The 20,171-nt window shown below is 38.1% G+C and overlaps 1 pseudogene; it reads right to left on the bottom strand.

Moving 5' to 3' along the window:
• Positions 1-10,324: 10,324 nt before the first annotated feature.
• Positions 10,325-20,103, bottom strand: LOC143859454 (receptor kinase-like protein Xa21; annotated as a pseudogene).
• Between the last annotated feature and the right edge of the window lie 68 nt (positions 20,104-20,171).

Below are 20,171 nucleotides of genomic sequence, written 5' to 3'. Positions count from 1 at the left end.
ATCTGACTAGATTCTTTCCCCATCCAATATTTTCAGGCACTGGTCCGCTAAACTGGCTTTCTTCCATTTCAAGCAATTCAAGACTTGAAACATTGGATAATGAATTTGGAATGTGTCCGGTAAATTGATTGCTTGCTAAAGATAGATATTGGAGATTAGGAAGAGAGAATCCTATGTTGGGTGGAAGGGTTCCGTGTAACTGGTTATCTGCCACGACAAAATCCTCAATAAATGAGAGATTATTATAAAAAGAGGAAGGAACCGTACCAGATAATAAATTTGCAGAAAGGACGATCCATTTCAAGTGATTAATTCGGGCCAGGTCATCTGGGATGTGTCCCACCAACCTATTTTCCCTTAAATTGAGATACATGAGAGATGAAACGTTCCCTAGTTGAGGTGGAATGCTCCCTGTAAGAAGAATAGGACCCAGATACAACCAGTATAGCTTCGGTAGAGTGCTAAGTTGGATGGGAATTTTCCCTGTCAACTCATTGTAATTCAAATAGATGACTCTGAGGTCCCTACAGTGGGTGAGATTGGATGGAATTTCCCCTCCCAAGGAATTATGGCTCATATTAAGATGTTGCAGTCTCAATAGACGGCCAATATCTTGGGATATTTGGCCATTGAAGTGTTTTCTTGGAGGTGGATTTCCTTATGGAATGTGAGGTTGGATATGGCAGGAGACAAATAACCCACCAATTTCTGCCCACTAAGGTTCAATACAGTGACCCTTTGATGCCTCCTACCGCACGTGACTCCATTCCAATTGCAGAAATGGAGAGTATGGTTCCATGATAATAAGGCTCCAAGAGGATCACTCCTTATACCATCCTTGAAGCGAGCAGAGTATAGTAGTTGCAGAATTCGAATGTACTATGTTCATGGCAAAGAAGAGATTTACAGAGAAGATAAATGACCAAAGCACACTAAGAAGACTCTCCCAATTTCATTTGATCACACTCGACCTTTATACAGAACGAAATGATGATGCATTGACTAGTCACATGAACAGACGATGTAGCCATCAATTTCAAAATTAATTAAATAACCTTTTTAAATTATTACCAAATTTCGACCAAAATTTGGGAATTTCAGTCAAAATTTTGAAATTTCATGGGCCCGAAACGGGTACCGAAACCGAAATTTTAAACCATGATTAGAAGAGCCCCTCTAGTGTGTGTTCAAACTTAAAGGCAGTCTATCAAATGGGACCGAATTACTAAGAGAACATCCGGTTTGACTGATTCAATGATGTGGCATTACAGTTTCCAATCGTGAGAAGGTGGATGATAACCACTTGGACAATGGAGGACCTGAGAATAAGGGAACCCATCATGGGTAGTTACAAAAAAAGTTCCCGGCCTCCAAGAGAACGTGGGGTAATAAAGAACGGTTACCAGAATAAAGCTATATAAGGAGACGTTTGTCTCCATGGAAGAGGTCACAAAACCAAATCCAAACATGATTTTAGCATTTTATCTTTTCTTTTAAGCACTTGTACCCTTTACTTTTCGTAACTGTAGCTATAGTTGGATTAAGTTAGCAATGAATTCATCTTCTCTGGTGAGTCTATCTCTTTAACTAAACTATCCCTCGCACTAGCTTTATGTCTGTGTCCCTTTTGTCATTTAGCTTGAGTCCAACGATCTGCTGACCCTGAGAGTCTCTATGTTTAGAAGTCACAAGTACACCTGAAAAGTCCTTTCCAACTGTGTATGTACAGAGGAACCCGCACACACTCTCACACGCTCCACACGCACACACCAAAATCAGGTGGTCACACTCTCACACGCTTTCGAAAGCCACCACTTTTTTTGGCATGCACAGTGGGACACGATGCATTGCATAGCATTTAAATGGCTCACAATACATGACGTAAAACTACGGGCTCCAGTGTTTCCCAGAATTCTAGTGACTAATGTTTCCAATAGTGACTTCTCACAGGGAAAATCCTTTGCTAGAGGAAAATCTAAATATCGCTATGCGTACTAGAGAGTCTCCCTCATGTGGATGAAGCCCTGACGCGCATATGCCATTTCAGGAGGTGGAAGCCACCCTTAGGAAGCATATGGACGGGAATTCCCATAAGTTGTCATAAATGGTAGCTCGCCAAATTTCAGAAGTGATGAGGCCCTTTCAGTCCTCTAGCGAGATTTTTCTAAGCAGGTAGACAGACTGTTCGGTTTTCTATCCAACAAAATGGTGCCAATTGCGCTAGTATAATCACCTCTCTAGTACGATAACAAGCATGTCCTTTATATCTAGACTAAGTCCTAAAAATGACCGAGTCAACAAAGTATAAAAAATCTAGAGTGTAGGGTTTCCATTGGGGGATAATTAGGTTCGTCTAGGTCCTGGTCCAACTCATTACCGAGTCTACAGAAAACCCACTAGTCTCAAACGGAATTAGGCTCGTCCAGGTCCAACTTAATCAGTCAAAGATTTTCCGAGTCTCCTACACTCGCCCAATAAAATCTTTGTATCTTTGAAGAAAGAAAAACAAAATCCCTTCAAAGAGGGTTATAAGATGTAAAGAAGATGTACAAAGAAGTCCTATATCCAAATCTTGTTTCAGGCCTATCTCCAAATCTTGTTCAAGGATGAGAGAGGAACAACTTAAGTTGATTCACTCTTTTAAGACGTTCCAAATAAGTTTCAGTGTCACATGGTTCATTTAGAATGGTTTAGTAACTCATATATATATATATATATATATATAGAGAGAGAGAGAGAGAGAGAACATTTCCTACACACTTGTGTAGGTAAGTTACCTACACACTACCTTAAAATACAGTGGGGGCCCACATTGTTTGGGTGATCCAAACAATTCATTTGAATAGTCCTCACATAGATAGGGTGTGCACAAAAAATCAGATCTATAGGATCATCCCAACCCTACGATTTGTGGAGGCAAAATGGACGTGTATAAACCTTCACAAATAACTCCATTTTTTGCCTCCATAGTTTGAATGGTTAGGATGATCCTATGGATCTGATTTTTTGTGGACACCCTATGTATGTGAGGATCATTCAAATGAATGGTTTGGATCACCCAAACAATGTGGGCCCCCACTGTATTTTAAGGTAGTGTGTAGGTAACTTACCTACACAAGTGTGTAGGAAATGTTCTCTCATATATATATATATATATATATATATATATATATATATATATATATATATATAGAGCAAAGTGTTCCTGCGCAGCTGCTCAGTTAGCTTAACTGAGCAGCTGCCCCAAAAAACTCATGTGGGCCCATATTTTTTGGGTGATTCAAAGCATTCATTTGATGGGCCCTTCCATGGATTGGGTGTGTACCAAAAATCAGCTCCATTGGATCACCAATGGGTGTCCATTTGTGGGGCCAAAAATGGACAGATACTGTTTCTCCACAAATCTGTCCATTTTTTGCCCCACAAATGGACACCCTAAGGTGATCCAATGGAGCTGATTTTTGGTGGACACCCTACCCATGAAAGGGCCCATCAAATGAATGCTTTGGATCCCACCCAAAATGTGGCCACATGAGTTTTTGGGGCAGCTGCTCAGTTAAGCTAACTGAGCAGCTGCGCAGGAACACTGCCCTCATATATATATATATATATATATATATATATATATATATGAGAAAAGGGTTCCTGAGGTTAACCTCATATAGCTTATATGAGGTGGCGCTCACAAAACATAAGGGGCTTACATTCTTAGAATGATCCAAAGCATTCATTTGAAAGACCCCATCATAGATAGGGTGTGTACAATCAGCTCAATTGGATCATCCTAACCCATCCAAAAGTGGAGGGCAAAATGGATAGACACTTTTTGTCTACAAATCTGCCCATTTTTGCCTCCACTTTTGGAGGGGTTAGGATGATCCAATGGAGCTGATTTTTGGTACACACCCTATCTATGATGGGCCTTAGAAATGAATGGTTTGGATCATCTAAACAAAGTGGGTGCCTTATGTTTTGTGAGTGCCACCTCATATAAGCTTATATGAGGTTAACCTCAGGAACTTTACTCTCTCTCTCTCTCTCTCTCTCTCTCTCTCTCTATATATATATATATATATATATATATATATATATATATATATATAGAGGGAGAGAGAGCAAAACAAGCGTTGGAATGGCATGTTGATAAATCTACTAAGTTCCCAAACAACTAGCTGGTATAGCCTAACGACTAGGGCAATCGCTTGGCCCTGCTAGTTTGCACATTTAAAGCTCAATGTATTTCAATCTTTTGGGAGAGATGGCTAGGTCTTGTCCCATTGATATTATCATGTTAAATGACACTAATTAAATTAAATAAGTGCCTCTAACAACCTCAAAACAAGAAGAGGACTTTTACATTCTAAAAAGAGTTGAACTCAACTTGATCTTCTCTTAAACTTCAAGGTTTCAAGTCCATCTTGGCTCCTTGGATCTCCTAAGTCTTTGGCACTCAAATATGCTCTAAATTAGCTCCTTTGACTTTATCCAAGCTTCCTTGAATTGCACAAATAACACAAGATCTACAACCCAAGCATTCAAACATATTACTGATATAAAATCACTTGTGTTTGGAATCATCAAAACAAGATGGTGTGGACCCGTGATCGGGGAGCGGGTTGCGGGTCGGGGATAATCCCTTCTCGCATCACGCCCATGCGGTAATCAGGTCCCAAGCAATGCATCAGCTCCAAGACATGACAAGAGTAAAAGAGATGAAATGGGCACTGTCTTACTAAGATATCAATGTCTTTGGATCAATATTTTAAGGCGAAATATATGGTGAGTGATATTTCTACAACTCGATATCTTAGGGCTCAATATAAAACCCCCTAAATTTCTACAAGTCAACTACGTTTTAGGGCTTAATATACCCTAGCATTAGTCGTTGGAACTTCTTAGTACTCCGACCAACCATTGGATGCACCATATCAGACCAATTACTGACAATTACTCCTAATCATTTGGAAATTAAAATTAGTGGTGGCTCTAACTCCCCAAAAATTACATAACAAAAATGAAAATCTGATGGTACCGATATTTTCAGAATGATGGAATTGTCTTGAGATCTGTCCAGATTTAATGGAATCAGACATTGGATGCCCCATAAAGGGTCAGTATTACATGTAAATTACAGATCAAAGGTCACAAATACCACTTTATCCACAACAATTTTCTACAATAAGATGATCTCAGTGCTTTCATTTTATCATCAGCATTCCACAAAAAGATTTGGAATCAATCTAACCGTCAAACGACAATTAAAGGTGTGGAATTATTGTCTAAAGGGAGTGGGAATATCAATATCAATATCAACCCCCTAATGTATTTATCTCTTTAATAAATTTCACCGTTTCAAAAAAAAATACAAGTTTTGCCAATCGAATTTAGACCATAATGTATTTTCCATATCAACCATCCATTTGTAGTGCCACCAATGGGAATGCTAAGATATGAGTAATTGATCTAATCTCAGCTTATGGCCAAAGTTATATATCATGAAGATCGAACAATAAGGGGCGGATTTATCACTTCCCTAAGTTTTGGGTCCGACATGGGGGCATGGGCATTTATGTATAATTGTTACCGTTGATCTTATAGACCGTCAGAAAACTTCCCACGTAGCTCTGATACCAATTAATTCAGAGGCATCGAGGAGAAGCACTTTTAGGATAAGGGGCTAGGATCATCCTATCAAAGTGGGTTCAAGGGCAATGGAGCACGGATGTGAACGTTGAAAACCAAAAACAGTTATCTACACACTAGCTAAAAATATAGTGGAAGGCATATTGTTTGGGTGATCCAAAGCATTCATTTGATGGGCCCTCACATAGATAGGGTGTCCACAAAAAATCAGCTCCATAGGATCATCCCAACCCTACGTAGGGTTGGGACGATCCTGTGGAGCTAATTTTTTGTGGACACCCTATCTATGTGAGGGCCAATTAAATAACTTATCTGCACTAGTGTGTAGAAACCCTTTTCTCAACCAATATTATATGGGCCCCCAAACAATGTGGGCCCCCACTGTATTTTAAGCTAGTGTGTAAATAACTTATCTGCACTAGTGTGTAGAAACCCTTTTCTCAACCAATATTATATATTATCCAACGCTCTGGCCAATAATTTGGGAGGCCCAGATCATTTGACACATCGCCATGTTATATAGTGGAGGCATAGGTATAAGAACCATGATACTGTATCCCCACCCTAATTTTTAGGGTGGGACTATTCCCTATGTCATTAAAAAAAGAAAAAAAAAAAAGAAAAAGAACCATGATACTAATTATAGGGGTGCCACTCGAGTCCGGTTGAGTCAGTTTGAGACCAACCTAACCGAAGCACAGGTCATATGATCTCAACCCTAGCCCGACCCAATCCGAACCCCAGGTTGAGGAGGGTCAACTCTAATCCAAACAGCCTTTAAATCTATCAACCCTAGCCCAACCATCTAACCCGATAGAGGGTCGGGTTCGGCTTGGTCGCTACAAAAACAGAAAATAAATATTAAAAAAAATGTATATTTGGGGACGAGGATCAATTCTAACCCAAACAGCCTTTAAATCTATCAACCCTAGCCCAACCCATCTAACCCGATAGATGGTCGGGTTCAGCTTGGTCGCGACAAAAACAGAAAAAAAAATATTAAAAAAATGTATATTAGGGGACGAGGGTTAACTCTAACCCAAACAGCCTTTAACTCTATCAACCCTAACCCAATTCATCTAACCCAATAGAGGGTCGGGTTCGGCTTGGACGCGACAAAAAAAAAACAAAAAATATTAAAAAAATGTATATTAGGGGGCGAGGGTTAACTCTAACCCAAACAGCCTTTAAATCTATCAACCCTAACCCAACCCATCTAACCCGATAGAGGGTCGGGCTCGGCTTGGTCGCAACAAAAACAGAAAAAAAAATGTATATTACGGGGACAACATCGGGTTCGGTCAGGTCAGATGGCGAAGACTTCAATCCAAACCCAACCCAGAATTAAATCGAGTTGGCTTTTACCAGCCCAACCCTAGGTAAGGCCAACTTAACCCATGCCGAAATCAGGTTAACCCATCAGGTTCAGGTTAGACCCTACCCAAGTTGCACCCCTAACTAATTCCCATTACAATTGCTAGGAGACTAGAGGCAACAATGGGCATCTCATTTTGGCCTGCAAAAAAACAAGATCGAATACCTAGAAAAAGAAGGGAAAATCCCATTTAGCGAACCAGACCCGCATTTTGGCCTGCAAAAAAACAAGAATACCTAGAAAAAGAAGGGAAAATCCCATTTAGCGGACCAGACCCGCTTCCGCCTATTCTCCAAAAACCTGCAAAACGGCACAGAAGTATTTGGCACTCAAAATATGCTCTAAATTCTGTTTAGAGGGTTAAGGAACATATATAGGCTAGGGTCAAAACTAGTCCTTTGAGTGGCATTTTAGTAAAAACTGCCAAGTTCCAAGAACTAAGCAAATCTCGGCGCACACTTTCTATCTGTTCTCTCTATTCTTGTTTGTACATTCGGACATTTGGTTCTATCTTTAACTAGTTGCAGTCCCGTGCGAAGCACGAGGCGAAGAAAAAATTATGATCTTACGGATTTGTACAAATCAATTTAGAAATGTTCCAATTTTTATGGGATTCTTTATTGGGAAATTTTATTGCGTTAAATATTTATTGGAAAACTTTATTGCGTTAAATGCGTATATTGCAATTTAGATGAAATCAATTTAGAAAAGTTTCTATTTTTTTGGAACTCTTTATTGGAAAAAAATTTTGCGTTAAACATGCTTGTTTCTAACTGGAATTATCTTGAAAAGTTTGGAAAGGAGAAGTGTCACTAAAATTTCTTATTTTTTAAAAACAAGAAAAAGGTAACTTAAAACAACACTATTCGATTTATATTGACAGGGACCATCAATTTATGATGACATCCCCCTAAACTATCGATAATCATATTATTTCCCTCCAAATTGTGGGAAGAAAAAAATTGTGTAGGCTCCGTTTCTTTCGACGTAAAATTGGACATAAAATTTGTTTTATGTTCATTTTTACAACATAAAACAAATTTTATGTTGAAAGAAATGGAGCCGTAAGAAAACATTTCCTGTGAAAGTTTCTTTCTTCTTGTTTTTTGGCAATCCAAAAAGGACCTCCCTCTCTCTCTCTCTCTCTCTCTCTCTCTCTCTCTCTCTCTCTCTCTCTCTCTCATGTGAATATGATAAACATATCGAATTTAAAATAATATAAAAGATAAATAAATAAATTAAATTAAAACACATCATGAGGAGGTCATACACCTTTGCGAAAATGGAAATTCCAATGGGCGGATCGTGAGAAATCACAATGACAATGCCAATGGGTGATCCTCCGTTTATAATTTAGGTTCACTCTAAATCTCTCTCATTAGACATGTAGAATGAAGATACGAACAAAATTTCTTTATTTGTTGTTTGTTCTTACCAAGTGGGATAAGATAAAAAAAGATAAGAAATTAAAGATAGGGAAAGATAAATGTGCCCCTTTTCATTACTTAGGAATTGACAAATAGAAGGAAGTTTTGCTAGGAAAATAGGGCTGCAATTAATCACACGGAAGAAAAGAAAAAGTTGGTTTGGCCACTTGCATTGCAATGCTTCCCTTATGATGTAAACATGCTTTTGAGGATGGCTATTGATACAAATAAATTAAAAAAGCTCATCCTCAAAGAAATGGAAGGCAAGGAAGGAAGTAGCTTCTGGCTTAAGGAGTTAATTAAGTTCCTTAGGATTCCTGATATGGATTTGACTATAGAATCACACCTAAAAAATAGTGTCAGCTGGAGATGGTTTTAAACTCCAATTGAAGAGCTTTTGTTTTGGTCAACACACTACCATAAAAATGGAAATGGAAGTGAGAGAGTGAGGCAAAACAAACTATAAATGGCTTTTGTCTTTTGTCACCTGGTGTTTGTGTTGGGGAAATGATTTCAACACACACATCTTTTGACACAAGAGGCTCATGTTTCTTGTCTTTTATATTTAAAGAGCTTTAAAAGGGTTTTCACTGTCCCCAAAAAGCACTTACCTGACAATTAAATGCTAAAAGACAAGAGACAAGCGCGCATGTATCAAAACATAGTTGTGCTGAAATCATTTCCCTCGTTTTTACTTCTCTTATAGTTTGACAGAGAACTCACCAACCTCGAATCTCAATTAATCACTTCTCAATGGATTGGAATTGAATACTTTTTTCAATTAATCACATCACAGAGTAATATAAAACGCCCTTTATTCCACATGATTAATCATAGTTAGCAAAACTATGTTTAAAACGGCATTTTTTCTTTTTGTTTTATTGTGTGCCGTTTAAAACTTTTACAAAGAATAAAACTCTGTTTTTTTTAGGCAGAAGGTGGTGTTGTACCATTCACCCTTCCTAAAACAGGGTATTCTTCACCCATCAGGACAGTAGTTCTAGGCTTTATTCTTCCTAAAACTGGTTTTATATTACACATCATAGAGTAATATAAAACGCCCTTTATTCCACATGATTAATCATAGTTAGCAAAACTCTGTTTAAAACGGCGTTTTTTCTTTTTGTTTTATTGTGTGCCGTTTCAAACTTTTACAAAGAATAAAACTCTGTTTTTTTTAGGCAAATGTTTAAAACACGTTTAAAATGCATTTTAAACATTTTAAACACGTTTTTTCAACCAACTTTCTAATTTTAGCGCCACCATATTTTGTAAATGACAAAATTCTAAACTCATTTTCTTGTGTTTCTATTTTTTTACTATGGTTTTTTCAACCAGTACCGTATTAAACTCGAATTTTTGTTGCCCCATTTTTTTTTTTTGCCGAATCACGTTTTGCTAACTATGGGATTAATTGGTTTGTGCGTGATGAGTCTAATAAAGGAAAAAATCAAGTGGTCGCCTAAAGGAAGGAAAAATCAAAGAGAAAGGAAAACAAAAGCTAAAAAATTCAAAGGAGAACAAAAAGAAGAAAAAGTAGGAGAGTGTTTCTCATCAAAATAGGCCTATCTCACTCCATACAAAGTTGGAGAGAGGGTTTCTCCAATACTGAATGTGAAGAAACACATTCATCACATACAAATTCAAATGAAAGGAGAAAAAAGGAGAATGAAGAATAAAGCCTTCTTCCACAAACTTATCTTTAATTTCCAACATGTAGCTACCTTGTTTTAATCAATGATCATCTTCCATAAATCTCCCAAGATGGAATGATCAATGTATTGCAATGGAAACCTTCACACTCAAGATTTGATAGTAATTTTGTATTAATAGGTAAAGAAAATATAGATATGAGAAAAAAACATTACTTGCAAGTGGCACCACCAAACAAAACGCATATAATATAACATTAACTTGCAAATACATCAAAGAAATAACATGAAAAATAGTAATCTTTGTCCAGTGGGAAACAAAAGCGGATGTAGCAGTGAAATTTTTTTTTTTCATAGTATCTCAAAAATTACCGAGGTAAGATAAACCTTCAGTGACAAATAAGGCCCTATTTCATCATTCTCTGTGGATCCCAGCACCAAGATATATGTTTCTAATAGAACACATTTCCTTTACAACGCCTCCCATCTCCATTCGTTCTCTCGGAGATTCTGCAGAACACACCACTCCAATCCTCACTAAAGATACCAAACACTCTTGCAAACGACGTATCTTGTCATTGTAATTCTCAGTAATGTTTGTAGTTCTTCCTTCATCATCATCTACAAGAACTAATGGATCCAGAATCTCCATCACTCGATCAGGCAAAGACAACTGGACAAATTTGTGAAGACTTAGGCCATCCTTAAACATTTCATCTGTGGGGCGCTTTCCAGTGAATATCTCTAATAAAAGAATCCCATAGCTATACACATCTCCGGTTGTGGACACATGGCCACATGCCCCATATTCTGCAATTCCACACATCTTTTACACTTTTTGTTGTGATAAAGGATATAAGATACCAGTTAGAAACTAAAAGCAAATATGAGGTTTGATTTTGAAAAAAAGGTGAAAATTTTATCAAAGAGATGATAGTTAATTGAATGATCTCTTCAGATTTAGAAACCTAAGTTGCATGGAGTGAGTCTAGAATTTTTAGAGAAACACATAAGAAATGATTTAGCACAATGAAAGAAAATATAGAAGTTGTGTCCTATGTTGCAATTGTATAGGACCTATAGGTAAGAGTGTCAGAATCTGACATGGTTATCTAGTGTCAAATTCAGCAAACCTCAAGAAGAATGATTTGTAGATTCGCCAAAATATTTTAATCAATTGTCAAATTTTAATTTTTTACATAATAATATTATTGTAACCAGTAACATATTTAAATTTTGATAAGTTAAGTAGATATAATATTTTGTTTTTTTAAGAAAATTACTAATAGGATGGGTAAAATTCAAAATGTGTGATAATTATGAAGTTGTGGCAGTAGCATCCTGTAAAACAGAAAACAGATAAAAGAGATCTAGAACTGTCTTAGAGACTCGTGCAATTTGAGACGTACGTGTCCCACACGGGTACTTCACCCATTTAGAAGAATCAATGTAACATGGCTTTCGGCCAATCAAGTCATGTAAGTGATGAATAGCATTCCAATAAGTATTACTCAAAAATGCTAGCCAATTTTCGACCATGATAATTTCTCAACATGATTTTTTCATCTAAAACCAACCAAGTCTCAGTGATTACACATGCAAAAGCACTACAAAAGTAGATTAAATTTAATTTTATACTACTTATACGGTAAAAAAATAAGAAGAAGTAGAAGGAAAGTGAAATGATGTCATTTTCTAAGTACAAACAAAATAGCTAAAAATGTCAAATCTTTAATTTCACTTTCATGTTGACTTGGGAGAGGCAACTTAAAAGGCAATTGTTGAAAATCCATTAAACACAAGGAAGTACAATGAATAGTGCACACCAACCAAACGTGTCTCGGAAAGGGAAATGGCATCATTTAACCTTCCTTTCCAAGAGAAACACTATTTCAGTCACAACATTAATCCAAAAGTCTCGTATTTATTATTAGGAATTATTAGAAACCTCCTTGACTTATATTTATCAAACACCTTAAATTTAGGATAATTGGCAAACATAACTTAAGATGGTTACCAAAAGGCTACAATTATTCGCATGACCATGTTTTCATTATGAGTAAGACTCACATTGTTTTACACTTTTTAATGAGCTACTGAGAGTTTTGTTTGGAATTGTAACAACCTTTGATAGCTGGTTAAACAATAATCATTCCTTGGATTTGGCCACATGCTACTATTGCCTTGCCCTAGCCTCCGCATTCCTGGTTCTAGATTTGCCATATATCACATATGGCAACTATAAATATTCCTCCCTCTTTTCTCTTCTGATCGGGGATTGCCAAAAATTCATTCCTTGGATTAGACACGCACACACACACACACACACACACACACACACACACACACACACACACACACACACACACACACACACACACACCGCATTCTTACGTTCCTAGAAGGAATGAGGTAATGTACCACTTATTACCCTAGGATCACCAAATAAGGATTATGAGCCCTAAGTCCAGGACATGACTCTGTATAGAACCATCTAACCAGACTAGGAAAGTGTTGCTTGCCATGTGCTCAAGCTCTTTTGGAGAACATAGTTCATCTTTCTTCCAAACCATTTTTTTTTGAAAAAAATCACCAAAAGTTGAAATGTTTGACTAGGGATTAATAAAAACAACTATTTATTAGAAAGAAAGCAAGGGTTCTGAGTGTGGGAACCATCCTCCCCTGACATCTAGAGGGAAGTGTGTGTACCTTCAGCAGATGGCGTGGAGTGAACTTGTGATGCGCCAATTGGGATCTTTGCTGGCAGTCATTTATCTGGAAATCCTTGTGAGGCCGATGCCAGAAAGTGGCTACTTGACCCCCACCCTCCGTCTGAACCAGTGGAATGAAAACAAATACCTAACTCTATGTTTTTTTAAAAAAAATTGACATTGCATTAATAGTCAAAAAGTATTGGGCAGGGACAAGATGTCCCACACATGATACTTAAGAGTGGTCCGCTGACCCATTACAAAGCCTGTTAGATAGGTGGGATAGCCGGCAACACGACTAACATGGACTCCCTAAGGACTCCTTCCTTTGCTAGAATATCCGCCGCCTAATTAGCTGACCTCCTACAATGCTCAATCCTTGGCTCCAATAATCTTATTAAGTTCAAAATCTCCACAATTAATGTTGTAACCACAAAATTTACAGATGCAGTAACCACAAAATCTACAGATGCAAGAGGAGACAATGTGTTATACCTTCGTGGATGAGTAGTTGCTAAATGTTCAGCTTTGTCACACTCCTCAGAGTGTTATACCTTCGTTCAAGGGTGGTTGCCGATTGTCCAGCTCTAGACAATCTTGGCAAATGGTTCACCCAATCTTTGAAATGGCAAAGGGGTTGCACACATGGTTTTAGGCTGTGGCAGTGATGCCCAGCGGTAGTGGGATCCAATCGAACAAGGGCATGTCCAATTGGCCAACTCCAGAGCATTTTGGTCCTTTTTGAAAAGTTGGATAATTTTGAAAAAAAAATGCACTTTTCATGGTACTTTTGCTTCTTTCATTGGAATATATTTTCTCTCATGGGTCTTTGGGGTGTTTTACTGCTCTAGCTCATTTAAGAAGCACGATTTGATTCATCATTGGAGTGTTGGGCCATTTTTTGTTGAGAAACATTAGTCATGGGTTTTTTTGGAAATTTATTTACAAAATTTCTCGTTATTTTCTAATAATATTAGAGATTTTATTGAATAATTGAATAATTACTTCTCCGAATTTTTCCAAAATTATAATTTTTTAACCATTTACATGATTAGCATTTTCTACACAACTATTTTGAATAAAAAAACTCATGGTCATAGGTACTAAAAAGGCCACCTGTTTGACATGTACGAGACCACTTGATTTAAAATAACATTCCTATATACTCTGTCAATAAATATAGAAATGTTATCCAGTAATTTTTTTGGTTCAAGATGCTAATTTAGCCTTTGTTGCACTATATTATATACCTAATAAGTGAGAAATATTTTATAAAAGTCATTGAGGATAGACAGGATGACAAAAATTGATAAAATTATTACCTGGAGCAATGTACCCAATAGTTCCCTTTAATCCAGTTGTGCTGCTTTGATCTTCAGATGAGCTCTGAATGATTCTTGGATAAAACTTGGCTAACCCAAAATCACCCACATGAGCATTCATGTCTTCATCCAAAAAAATGTTGCTTGGCTTTAGATCACAATGAGCAATCGGTGTATGGCAATGATGGTGAAGATAATCCAGCGCAGAAGCTATGTCAACTGCTATGTTTAATCTCTTAATGAAGTTTAAACTTCCTAATTGATTTTGCCCATCTAATTTTGAATGCAACCACTTCTCTAGACTCCCATTTGGCATGAACTCAAGCACGAGAGCTTTGAAATCATTACCTCCAAAATCGATGCTTGAACAAGAAGTTATGATCTTCACAAGATTTCGATGACGAATGTTTCTCAATGCGTTGCATTCAGCTATGAAACTCTTTGAAGCTCCCCTTAAGTGAAGATTGAGCACTTTGACAGCAACAACATTTTCAATGCGGCTTAGGATTCCCTTATACACTGATCCAAAACTTCCCGTGCCTATCAAATTGGCTGAAGAGAACCCATATGTTGCCTTAAAGAGCTCTGAATAAGAAACCCTTAAATGCCGGCCGTCCATAGAAGATAGGGAAGATGGTTTCTTCCTTGACTTTCTTATCCAGTAAAGTGAAGCAGGGGCACACAATAAGAAAATCAAACATACAACCACACTTACTACTAGGATGATTACTCTAGAAACATGGGCTTTTCCTCGTTTGTCATTAGCTAGCACTGGGCATGTAGGCAACTTTAATTCTGGGATACCACCACAAAGATTATCATTTCTCGTGACTGAAATTGCACTGGCATTTCCAAAGACCCCTTGTTTTGGAGCTTCACCCTCAAAATGATTGAAAGACAAGTTTAGATACTGTAGAAACTTAAACCCCTCTAGATATTTTGGAATCTTTCCTAAGAAGTTATTGTATGAAAGATCAAGGGCTTCAATGGATGTTAATGTAGTAAAAACTGACGAAACATCTCCTCGGAAGGCGTTACCCTGCATATAAAGTTCTCGCATGCTCTTACAATTTGCAAGAGTCCTTGGGATTTCACCTGACAATTTGTTCTGAGAAACATCCAATAGCTCTAGAATTTCCAAGTTACCCACTTCTGATGGGAGAGAGCCAATAAAAAAATTTCGAGACAAATCGAGTGCAATTGATAGCGAAGAAAGGCCAATAATTTGTTTTGGTATCGTACCTCGAAGGTTATTTCGAGAAAGGATCAATTCTAAAAGTTTTGTACAGTTTGCAAGAGATAGAGGTATGCTTCCTTGCAGGTTGTTATATCCTAAATCGAGGTTGGTCAATTGAGTAATATTTCCAATATTGTATGGGATTTTCCCGGACAGACTATTATTTCCCAAGTTGAGGTGCTGTAGGTTCTGGAGCATCCCAATTGAAGTGGGAATAGAACCCGTGATGAAGGTTGAATATATAGCCAAACTTTGTAAGTTGATGAGATTCCCGATCTGACTAGGGATGTTACCAGAAATTTGGTTTTCTTCTATTGACAACCAATAAAGGTGAGTTGAGAGATTGGCTATGGAGTCAGGAAATATGCCAACAAAATGATTTCTATGTATGAACAACTTATTTAGATTACTACAGTTGGTCAAAGAAGTGATAAATTTCAAGTCATCAGCTCTACCAAGGCCTAGGTAATTATAGCTCAAGTCAAATCCGAGTAGATTCTTTGCCCATCCAATATTTTCAGGCACTGGTCCGCTAAACTGGTTCCATTCCATTCCAAGCCATTCAAGACTTGAAACATTGGATAATGAATTTGGAATGTGTCCGGTAAATTGATTGCCTCCTACAAGTAGATATTTGAGTTTAGGAAGAGAGAATCCTATGTTGGGTGGAAGGGTTCCTTGTAAGTGGTTATATTCCACGGCAAACTCCACAAGAAACGAGAGATTATTATAAAAAGAGGAAGGAACCGTACCAGATAATAAATCTGAAGAAAGGTTGATCTTTTTCAAGTTATTTATTCGGGCCAGGTCATCTGGGATGTGTCCCACCAAATTATTTTCAAATAAATAGAGAGTGGTGAGAGATGAAACGTTCCCTAGTTGAGGTGGAATGCTCCCTGTAAGATGATTATGAGATAGAAACAACAAGGATAGCTTCGGTAGAGTGCTAAGTTGGATGGGAATTTTCCCTGTCAACTCATTGAAACTCAAATGGATGACTCTGAGGTCCCTACAGTGGGTGAGATTGGATGGAATTTCCCCTCCCAAGGAATTATGGCTCATATTAAGATGTCGCAGTCTGAATAGACGGCCAATATCTTTGGATATTTGGCCATTGAAGCTGTTTTCTTGGAGGTGGATTTCCCTAAGGAAGGTGAGGTTGGATATGGCAGGAGATAGAGTACCCACCAAGTTTTGCCCACTAAGGTTCAATCGAGTGACCCTTTGATGCCTCCGACCGCACGTGACTCCATACCACTTGCAGAAATGGAGAGTATGGTTCCATGATGATAAGGCTCCAAGAGGATCACTCATTATACCAACCTTGAATGAGAACAGAGCCATTCGATCGGTTTCGTTTCCTAGTAAGGTGGTGGTGGTTGCAGAATTCGAATGTACTACGTTCATGTCAAAGAAGAGATTTACAGAGAAGATAAATGACCAAAGCACACTAAGAAGACTCATACCTGGTAGCTCCGGGTTGAAGCTTTTCTTGTGCTTGAAAATAAAAGTGGTGTTGAAAATAAAAAGGTTTTAATTTTTTAGAAAAGAGGTGGTTTTTAAAATATAAGAAAAAGACCAAAACATAGAGAGAGTCAAAGATGACGAATTTTTTTGTCTCCAATTTCATTTTATCTAACGTTTTTTTCTTCACTCGTGCCAAGAAAAAAGTAGTAGCTTTGGTCTTGCTTGTGTTTGACGAAAGCCTCACCTATCATTGAAATTTCCACTCCAAAAAAAAAACCATCAATTGACTTGACTTCATCAGTTTATTTATTAGGTCTTTAGATTAAATAACATGGCTCGCTCAAAGCTTTTGGCCTGTATGGGAATCTAGAAAGATGAACAGTTATTAGAAGCATGGTTTTAAATTTTGACCGAAATCCGAAATTTCGGACCACAGGAATCTAGAAAGATGAACAGTTATTAGAAGCAAGGTTTTAAATTTCGACCGAAATCCGAAATTTCGGATTCGGTGGGGACCCAAAACATGCGTTGGAATGGCATGTTGGTAAATCTACTAAGTTCCCAAACAACTAGCTGATATAGCCTAACGACTATTTTTTCAGCCCACTCAAGTCGACTTCCCGAGTCGACTGGGGTAGGGCAATCGCTTGGCCCTGCTAGTTTGCACATTTAAAGCTCAATGTATTTCAATCTTTTGGGAGAGTTGGCTAGGTCTTGTCCCATGTATATTATCATGTTAAGGGACACTAATTAGCTTAAATAAGTGCCTCTAACAACCTCAAAACAAGAAGAGGACTTTTACATTCTAAAAAGAGTTGAACTCGACTTGATCTTCTCTTAAACTTCAAGGTTTCAAGTCCATCTTAGCTCCTTGGATCTCCTAAGTCTTTGGCACTCAAATATGCTCTAAATTAGATCCTTTGACTTTATCCAAGCATCCTTGAATTGCACAAACAACACAAGATCTACAACCCAAACATTCAAACATATTACTGACATAAAACCACTTGTGTTTGGAATCATCAAAACAAGATGGTATGGATCCGTGAGCTGGGAGCGGGTTGCGGGTCGGGGATAATCCCTTCTCGCATCACACCCATGCGGTAATCAGGTCCCAAGCAATGCATCAGCTCCAAGACATAACAAGAGTAAAAGAGATGAAATGGCCACTGTCTTACTAAGATATCAACGTCTTTGGATCAATATTTTAAGGCGAAATATATGGTGAGTGATATTGACACATATGCATTCCTTTATGTTTTTTGCTTCTTATGGATTAGGTATGATGAGTGATATTGAAACCTATTTTTATATAGCATTAATGCAATGCAAAGTCCTCCTCCAAAACAAGAAGTTTGAGATTTTGTCTTCAACTTAGAAGGGTTGACAATAGAGGAGAGACACGATGCATATGCTAGTTGATACCGTTGATCTTATAGACCGTCAGAAAACTTCCCATGTAGCTCTGATACCAATTAACCCCGAGGCGTTGAGGATAAGCACTTTTAGGATAAGGGGCTAGGATCATCCGATCAAAGTGGGTTCAAGGGCAATGGAGCACGGATGTGAAGGTTGATCAGTTCAATGGATCCAATCACTCGTCCGTGGTACATTTCGGCATGAAAACCGAAAACGGTTTCTACACACAAGTGTAGATAAGTTATCTACACACTAGCTTAAAATACAGTGGAGGGCATATTTTTTATTTTATTTTTTTGAAATGGCGCAGTGAAGGGCATATTGTTTGGGTGATCCAAAGCATTCATTTGATGGGCCCTCACATAGATAGGGTGTGCACAAAAAATCAGCTTCATAGGATCATCCCAACCCTACGTCCATTTTACCTCCACAAATCGTAGGGTTGAGACGATCCTATGGATCTAATTTTTTGTGGAAACCCTATCTATGTGAGAGCCAATCACATGAATGCTTTGGATCACCCAGACAATGTCGGCCCCCACTGTATTGTAAGCTAGTGTGTAGAAACCTTTTTCTCAACCAATATTATATATTATCCAACGCTCTGGGCAATAATTTGGGAGGCCCAGATCATTTGACACATCGCCATATTATATAGTAGACTGTAGAGGCATAGGTATAAGAACCATGATTATGTGTCCCCACCCCAATTTTTAGGGTGGGACTATTCCCTATGTCATTAAAAAAAATAAAAAAAAAAGAGCCATGATGCTAATTATAGGGGTGCCACACAAGCCCGGTTTAGTCGGTTTGTGACCAATCTAACCGAAGCAGAGGTCACATGATCTCAACCCTAGCCCGACCCAATCCGAACCCCAGGTTGAGAGGGTCAACTCTAATCCAAACAGCCTTTAAATCTATCAACCCTAGCCCAACCCATCTAACCCGATAGAGGGTCGGGTTCGGCTTGGTCGTGACAAAAACAGAAAAAAATATTAAAAAAACGTATATTAGGGGACGAGGGTCAACTCTAACCCAAACAACCTTTAAATCTAACAACCCTAGCCCAACCCATCTAACCCGATAGAGGGTCGGTTTCGGCTTGGTCGCGACAAAAACAGAAAAAAAAATATTTAAAAAAATGTATATTAGGGGACGAGGGTTAACTTAGCCTTTAAATCTATCAACCCTAACCCAACCCATCTAACCCGATAGAGGGTCGGGCTCGGCTTGGTAGCGACAAAAACAGAAAAAAAATATATATATAAAAATGTATATTAGGGGACGAGGATTAACCCTAATCCAAACAGCCTTTAAATCTATCAACCCTAACCCAACCCATCTAACCCGGTTAAAGGATAAAAGGTCGGGCTCGACTTGGTCGAGACAAAAACAGGAAAAAAAATATAAAAAAATGTATATTACGGGGACAAAATCGGGTTCGGGTCAGGTCGGATGGCGAAGACTTCAACCCAAACCCAACACAGAATTAAATCGAGTTGGCTTTTACCAGCCCAACTCTAGGTAAGGCCAACTTAACCCAGGCCGAAATCAGATTAACCCATCAGGTTCAGGTTAGACCGTACCCAAGTTGCACCCCTAACTAATTCCCATTACAATTGCTAGGAGACTAGAGGCAACCATGGGCATCTCATTTTGGCCTGTAAAAAAACAAGAATACCTAGAAAAGGAAGGGAAAATCCCATTTAGCGAACCAGACCCGCATTTTGGCCTGCAAAAAAACAAAATACCTAGAAAAAGAAGGGAAAATCCCATTTAGCGGACCAGACCCGCTTTTGCCTATTCTCCAAAAACCTGCAAAACTGCGCAGAAGAATGAATTTTCGCCATCTTTTTTATGGCATGGATTCAATTCGGGTGATTCTCATTCTCCCATTTCTGCCTGTTTTCATCCGCTC

This window comes from Tasmannia lanceolata, unplaced genomic scaffold (assembly GCF_043159265.1).
Source record: "Tasmannia lanceolata isolate RefF3 unplaced genomic scaffold, GAP_Taslan_0.1 ptg000029l, whole genome shotgun sequence".
Lineage (NCBI taxonomy): Eukaryota > Viridiplantae > Streptophyta > Magnoliopsida > Canellales > Winteraceae > Tasmannia > Tasmannia lanceolata.
This window is presented reverse-complemented; position numbering and strand designations above follow the sequence as displayed.